At 40.7% G+C, this 7,443-nt stretch overlaps 1 long non-coding RNA gene across 1 annotated transcript; it reads left to right on the top strand.

The window, feature by feature from the left end:
- The first annotated feature begins 1,342 nt into the window (after window positions 1–1,342).
- On the top strand, window positions 1,343–4,389 carry LOC121664975. Its single transcript, XR_006016186.1, has 2 exons — window positions 1,343–1,591; window positions 2,721–4,389. It is a non-coding gene; the product is annotated as an uncharacterized LOC121664975 (long non-coding RNA).
- Window positions 4,390–7,443: the final 3,054 nt, after the last annotated feature.

Raw genomic sequence — 7,443 nt, forward strand, 5'->3', positions numbered from 1 at the left:
AGGATGTGCCAGGCCTGGAGCCATCACCATTCCACTGCTATTTTCTGTGCTTATCTCATGGCAAAGCCCTTCTGTGGTCTTAACACTGTTTGAAACAGGGAACTGTGATTTTTAAGCCTCTATAGTGGGTCCCTTACAGGGTCACAACTCCTACCAGGACCCTGCTCCAGCACAGGCTTCTTATGGGTTCACAACTTCTTTTGTGGCTTTGTGGTCTCCCTGCTTCAACACAGGCTCCTCCAGGGGTTGCAGGGGAATCTGAGCTCCAGAGCCTGGAGCAGCTCCTGCCCCTCCTTCTGCACTGCCCTGGGCGTCTGTAGGGCTGTTCCTCTCATGTGTTCTCACTCCACTCTTCTCTGTCTGCAATTATATCCATGCAATAACCTTTTTTCCTTCTTAAACATATTATCTCAGAGGCTTGACTACAACCGGCTTGTCTTGGCCTCGGATGTGGCAGAAGCTTCTGGCAGCTTCTTGAAGAAGCCACCCCTGTAGTCCCCCCCCCACTTCCAAAATCTAGCCACACAAACCAAACACAGATAGAAATTAAATTTGTGAAGCCGTTCCATTCACCTAATTTTACTAATTTTTTCCCCCTAATGTTTGCATTAAAAAACCAGCCAACAAAACCCCAACCAAATAACACAGCAACACTAGAGCAGAGGTGATACTCTGTCAATACCCACTGCCAGTTTCACTGAAAAATTTAATGGGTAATATTTCTGTTCTCTGACTAGTGAATCTGGAAAAGGTGACAGCTTCACTGTGTCTGGCACTGAAAACTGGGAAATAAACTCTTCCAACCAATTTGCTGTGTTAGAAATCTGACAGTGCTGGATGCATGGGGAATTCTCCTCAAAGCATGGACAGCAATCTAACAGACCAGGTTATACTCATGAAACTAGAACCTGTTCATCACATTTCTATTACTTATATATTACGTTTCTTGGATACCTACATACATGCTAATTATTTCCATGAACTTATTTGGATATGAGTAAGGGTCTTTTGAGGGTCTTTGGTACTTGTTTGGGAATATCCCATTCCTCAAAATTCCCCCTTATTACCCTGGACCTTCTGATGAATCTTTTTCCTTGGGAGTATCTCTATTATGTGGTCAGGTTATGAGGCACTTCTCATCACTCTTTACTCCAACACTTTATCTCTGTTCTCAAAACTAAGATATCAGTGAGAACATATTAGTCACTGATACACGTAAACAAGGAAGGAGTAGCTGGCACAAGACTTATTAGTCATGATGTAGGGAGTTAATACAAGGCCACATTAATCTCTGGCATTTGCACTAAGCACTGTGTGGCACAAAACGAAGCATTACCCACAAACACGGGGATTATACACAATGTGCTAAAGAATTTTACAGCATCTTCCCCAGCTGCTGCACAGATTTTATCCTAAAGAGATATAACCTGCTTGGTAACATCTCTGAGACACTGCTCATGGAACATGCAGCCCTCTGCCATTGCTGCCCTGAATTGCAGTGCTCCAGCTGACAGACAGAAAGTGCTGCTCTCTAACTTTCAATATGACATTTTGTTGGCTTCTGACTGCTTGAACAGTTTGCCGTTCTTCAGTAAGGTTCTTTTTTTGTTGTTTTTTGGGTTGGGTTGGGTTGGGTTGGGTTAGGCTGGGGATTTTTTTGCATGTATTAGTGCAATAGATAACATAAATTTCTACTTATTGATTAAAAGACAAGGGAAAAGCATACAGTCACAGAATGCCCCCTGGGACTGATTGCTTCTCTAGACTGATAGAGAAGGTTTTCTAGACTTCTTTTCGATCATGTCTAGAAATCAAAATGTCTTTGACCATTTATGGCTTCATAATATTTCCATTGGAAAACTGACTATGCAAACATATTGCCCCCAAGAAATAAAACTTAAAGGGGATGGATGTGGGGAAATAGGTTTTTGCAAGAAGTATTAAAAATCTCTGAACTTGCATGATGGCAGATAGGGCATTCCAGTTGCCATTAAAAGGCTCATTATCACATGAGAAAGAGAAATTGTTCTACTGCCATGCTTTCACCAGGCAGTAGAGTTAGTGTTATCTGGTTGGAAGGTTCAGTTTTAGGCCCCTCAGGAAAACAGACACACTGAGGGGCTGGAGCATGTCCAGGGAAGGGAATGGAGCTGGGAAGGGGCTGGAGCCCCAGGAGCAGCTGAGGGAGCTGGGAAAGGGGCTCAGCTTGGAGAAGAGGAGACTCAGGGGGGACCTTGTGGCTCTGAACAACTCCCTGACAGGAGGGGGCAGCCAGGGGAGGGGTCGGGCTCTGCTCCCAGGGAACAGGAACAGGAGGAGAGGAAACGGCCTAAAGTTGCACCAGGGAAAGATTAGATTGGACAGTGGGAAAATTTTGTCACTGAGAGGGTGGTTAAGTGTTGGACCAGAGTGCTCAGGAGGATGGTGGAGACACCAGCCTTGGAAGGATTTAAAAGTCGTGTAGATGTGGCACTTGGGGATAAGATTTAGTGGTGGGCTTGGCAGTGCTGAGGGAATGGTTGGACTTGATGACTTTAGTGGGCTTTTCCAACATTAATGATTCTATGACCTATGCAGTGGAAGTTGCAATAAAACCAGGCCTTCACTATCAGAAAGTCAGGTCATAATACAGGCTTGGCTAAAAACTTTCCTTTGTCTTCTGACAAATATTTTTTCTCTTCTGCGCATATTTTTACTTCCTCTTGCTTTCCTTGTTGCAGCTGGTGGAAGAAGAACAAAGCAAATCATCTGCTCTGTGTTTTGGATCCTGTCCATCTTGCCTTGCTTCACCATATGGAGTGACAATGGACTCTGCTATTCAGATCTTGTTTTGTTCTTTGAGAAATATATAGAGGGAGGCCATTATTAAATTCAGTCGAGAGTGTCAGGAGCAAGACTAAGCATCCTTCAGTGATTTAGCATCTCTGTGGTTGACAGTCTTTCTGGAAGACTGGACTCAGCTGCCCTCTGCAGCTCTTTATCCCTCAGTTTAAGCTTCTCACAGCCAGCCATAATGCACATTTCTCCATGTCACCTCATATAATTTTGCTGATGCAAAAAGAGTTTAATCCCCACTTTGCAGCCACGGCCTGGTGAAACAACTAATCACATTGGTGACTTCATCTTGGTGCCTGTGCTTCTAGATACAAAGACCTGGACTCACATCTGCTTCAAAATGAGTACAGACAGAGAAACTTAACAGCACAACACTGGACTGAAACATCCCCATGGTTGTTCCTGTATTGGGTCACTTGCCTTTAGAGAATTGGAATAGGAGATGTGGGAAAAGATGCGGGACATCTCTCCCAAGAGTGCTTTTAAGGGAGAACTGGGACTAGTTGTACAAAGATACAGAGATGGGATGGAAACTACTGTGCTTCTATCTCACCACATTTCAGATCAGCTTGTCTTAGATCAGCTATCCAAGATGAATGGCAGAGAAAGGATGCTTGGGTGGAATGAGATTAAACATCAGATTTGGAAATAAAGAAGTAAAATATGGGGAGTCCTCCAGACGATGAAGATTTCCAGAGTCTTCAAGGTGAAGTCAAGTTCTGAAGTCTTGTCATTTGCTGTCAGAAAGTCTCCCTTCCATGTGGGTTTGTCCAAAAAGATAACAAGACAGTTTATTTCTTCTTCCAGTTTTCCTCTAGCAGAAGTACCTCAGGTAACACAGTCCTGAATTTGATGGCTGGCTCCTTTAAAAATCTTGGAAGCACTTTTCATTTTCCTCTGTTCCTTTTACAATCACTAATCACAGGAAAACCTTGATTACGGTGTGTAAATCTTTTACCCTCACTATAACATCACAAGTACTGACCTCCTGCACCACTTTCTGCTTTATGGTGGAGAAGAACCAGGCTAAAAATCCTAATTATGTTGTTCCCAGTGTAGCTTAGAGATATTTAAGCTAGCTGAATATGAGTTGCTTTGAGCCACATGAAATCTACCTGTGTCCTGTCACATGGTGCCCCAGGTACCAAGCCTTAAGCTGCACCCAAATGTGGAACAGGATAGCAGGGATAACCTTCTCTGAAACCTTATTTATTAACAGTGAAAAGTTAAAGCTTAAGAAACTCTAATTTTCACTCTGTTACTGAATCTCCCACTACAACCAGTTCTGAAATGAAGAGAGCAGAAAAATGAAACATGAGTTAGCACAGTAATCAATGTATCTCAGGATGGAGATAAGCACTGAGTGCACAAATGTGAATATTAACAGGTGTTTGCAAAAAACTGGTAGTTATTTCACAAGGCATATGCTGTAATGTTGGGTGGAGTCGCGGGAGACAAGCCTCACGGCATTGTGGTCAGCAAGTCTCGTTTATTGTAATAATCTACACATACTTATAGTACTACTAATTAGCTCATACATATTGCAAAAGCTGAGCTCCTTATTGGTGGGAGCTATTCCATGAGATCACTGTGGTCTTATCTTTTTCTCTTCCATATGGTTTCTTTCAGCTTACTTATCTGGACTCACATCCTGTTGTTTATACAACTCCTTGCACAAGGATTTAGTATCCTTGCCAAGTCTGCATCTTTACTTAGCCCGCTATGTCATCATGACCTTTGCTTTTTAGCCATTCTTCAGAAAGACTCTCAACACTGTAAAATGAATTTTTTTTCAGTTAATAGAAAACAAACATATAAAAAAAAGCAAACCCTCAAAATATATTAATCAAAACATAGCATAATTCTAAATGATTTATTGATTTATTTATTTTACTTTTTTTATCCACTGCAAAACTCAGGGTCTCAGATAGGTGGAAAGATCTGATAAAAGCCAAAGCCAAAAGAGACAAACCTACCAGCCCACGAAGCAGTCTCACTCTCCTCTAACCTCCAAGTCACCCGGGTGGCTCCAGTCAGTTCCAAAACAAAAAATTGCAAATACTAATTAGCCCATAGGAGTTACAAGAGCAAAGTGTAGTAGCACTAATTAATCCTCAAATCAGGGTGAACCAGATCACGATTCTTAGGGCATTTGAGAGCAGCACTGCCATGAGGTGGAGGCCAAGCTTCAGGGGATGCCAGGAGGGACCCAGATCTGCACCAGGCATCTACCACTCCATCAGGCTTGGCAGCTGTATCCACAACACTGAAAGACAGCCCTGCCATTGTAAAAAGTGCCCAGCAGCAAGGCCAGAGGTTCTGGGCACAGCGTCAAGCTCCCAGAGAGTTTGGCAGCTCTTTTGGAAACTCCCAGAACAACCTCCTTAAGGGCTGCACCAACAGGTTGGGAAATTGCAAGCTGCCAGCTTGAAAGGAAGGTAACCTCAGGCAACATGCTTTGAATGTCATAAACACCCCTTACATTATTTGCCCTTAACCAGTTTTGGTTCATTTTTTTAAAAGGAGAAATTTCAGAAAAGATTTACTGTATTTATTTTGTTAATTGCCTGAATTTTTTATTGATACTCAGCTCTGGGGTCTACCTTTCCTGATTTACTGCATAAAATAAATTGTGAAATATTTTTCTTCTATTAAATAACTTCAAAATCACTCTCTAATGACAGGATGTTTTCATTGCCATCAGTAATAAAATCCTCCTTAATTCAGAGGAATTTATAAGCAAACACTCTGTGTGTTTCCAATACTTTCCTTAAAGGATCTTCTAATTCCAATTCCAAGCTTGTCACTTAAAAAAAAAAAAAAAATGTTGTAGGAAGCCCAAGTAAAGTGTCTCTCATTTAGGGCTTCTAGCAGAGAATTCAAATAGACCTAAGCTCAAAACAGCAGGAAGGAAAGAATCTTTGTGAAATGAAGGATGATGTCTCATACTTCAAAATTAAAACCGGAAGTTGTTTACTTTTGAGGAGCTAATAATCTTTTCATTAATCCAAACACATATTTTTCTTCAAGATATTATGAAGTTTAATTGTGTACTTCTGAGCTGTAATGTGCTAGAGAAATGCAGACTGGCATTGCAGCTTGTTAACCATTTAGGCTGAGTTTTTCAATTATCTAGAGAGGGTAATTACTTATAAAAGTACTGCAATCATAATCCTTACCCACCTCTGCTGATATCAGTATGAATTTCAGCTCACTAGGAAAGTTTTTCTTCTGCATATTATTTCCTTTGTCTCATGATTATCAGTTTCTTTCACATTAAGTTCAATGCATCTGCAATCACTAGAAAAAATTCATTTTTGCTGTGATGGATCCAGCAGATATTTTCCTCACAACAGTTGAACTTTGCAAGACAAAAATAAAATAAGTGACTGCCATGGTGGGTCTCTGGTTTGTTTTGCAAGCTGAAGCTCTCAGAACTGTGAATATGAAAAGAAAAGTTTGTAGCTGATGGTACTGCTGATTTCAATAATGGACTTTCAAGAGTGGGTGTGAGTATTTGCAGAGGAGAAGTGAATACATTTGCTGCCATTTCAAGGACAAAAAGAAGAGGGAAAATGACCCGTAAGGACAAAGTATCATTCATACTGAAGCAGTTAAGAGATAAAGTACTCTGGGGTAAGAATATGTCTATGAAGGTCTGAGGAAAGTAAATAATGAATAGTGAAACACTGTGATTGAATTGGGATACAGCTGACATGGAAGAAAGGCAGGTGAGTCCTAAAACCTCCTGGTGTTTAGTGCTCAAGGCCAGGCTTTGTCAAGTGTTCTGACAAGGGCAGGCTGCCCTGAGCAAGCTGGGTTAGTGAGGGGTGTCCAGGTCAGAGGGGTTGGAACAAGGTGATCTTTAAAGTCCCTTCCAACCCAACCCATTCTGTGACATGATGATTAAGACATGAACTGCAACAGCTCAACCACTACTTTTGTTTCCACAAACTTTCATGATAGACCTTACCACTTCCATGATGTGTGTTTTACAATATTTCTTTTAGAGTAATGAAAAAATGGCAAAAATATTCATTCATGTAATTACAATATTGGATACCCCAGCTGCTGATTACAAAATTTAAGATGAAGAATATAAAGATTGATCTTAAAAAGTCTCATGAGTAAACCAGATTTTTTTCAAGAAAATAAGGTGCATTTGATAACTGTTATCTTTCTGCAGGCTGTATCAGAAGGTTGTAATATTGACTATTATTTAAATAAATAATTGTAATAAACTTGACTATTTCTAAGGTTACATTCCACTGTTAAGAGTCAGTATGTAAACTTCTAATGATTTTCAATACTCAAAAAGTCAATGTAATATGGTCGTTTCACTGACAAATTAAAACACATTTTGGAGAGACCAGAGTGATATTAAGCCACACCAGCTCACCATCTGACTATCAGGCTCTCCAATAACCACTTTAAATTAACTGTTCAAATATCTTTAACATGTTTTAACAGAGAGCTGATTAACCATACAGCGCCTTCTGACTTTCTGTGTAGGACAGGAGCTACTGATTTCTCAAGTGCTGGTGGCTGGAGTCTTACAAGTTGTTGGGGTTTCAGTTTAGTCTTAGGTTTTCCTGTTAAAGGAATTTT

The sequence above is a fragment of the Corvus kubaryi genome, unplaced genomic scaffold (genome assembly GCF_017639235.1).
Source record: "Corvus kubaryi isolate FWS band 111438036 unplaced genomic scaffold, C.kubaryi_AGA036_p1.0 37308, whole genome shotgun sequence".
NCBI classification, from domain to species: domain Eukaryota; kingdom Metazoa; phylum Chordata; class Aves; order Passeriformes; family Corvidae; genus Corvus; species Corvus kubaryi.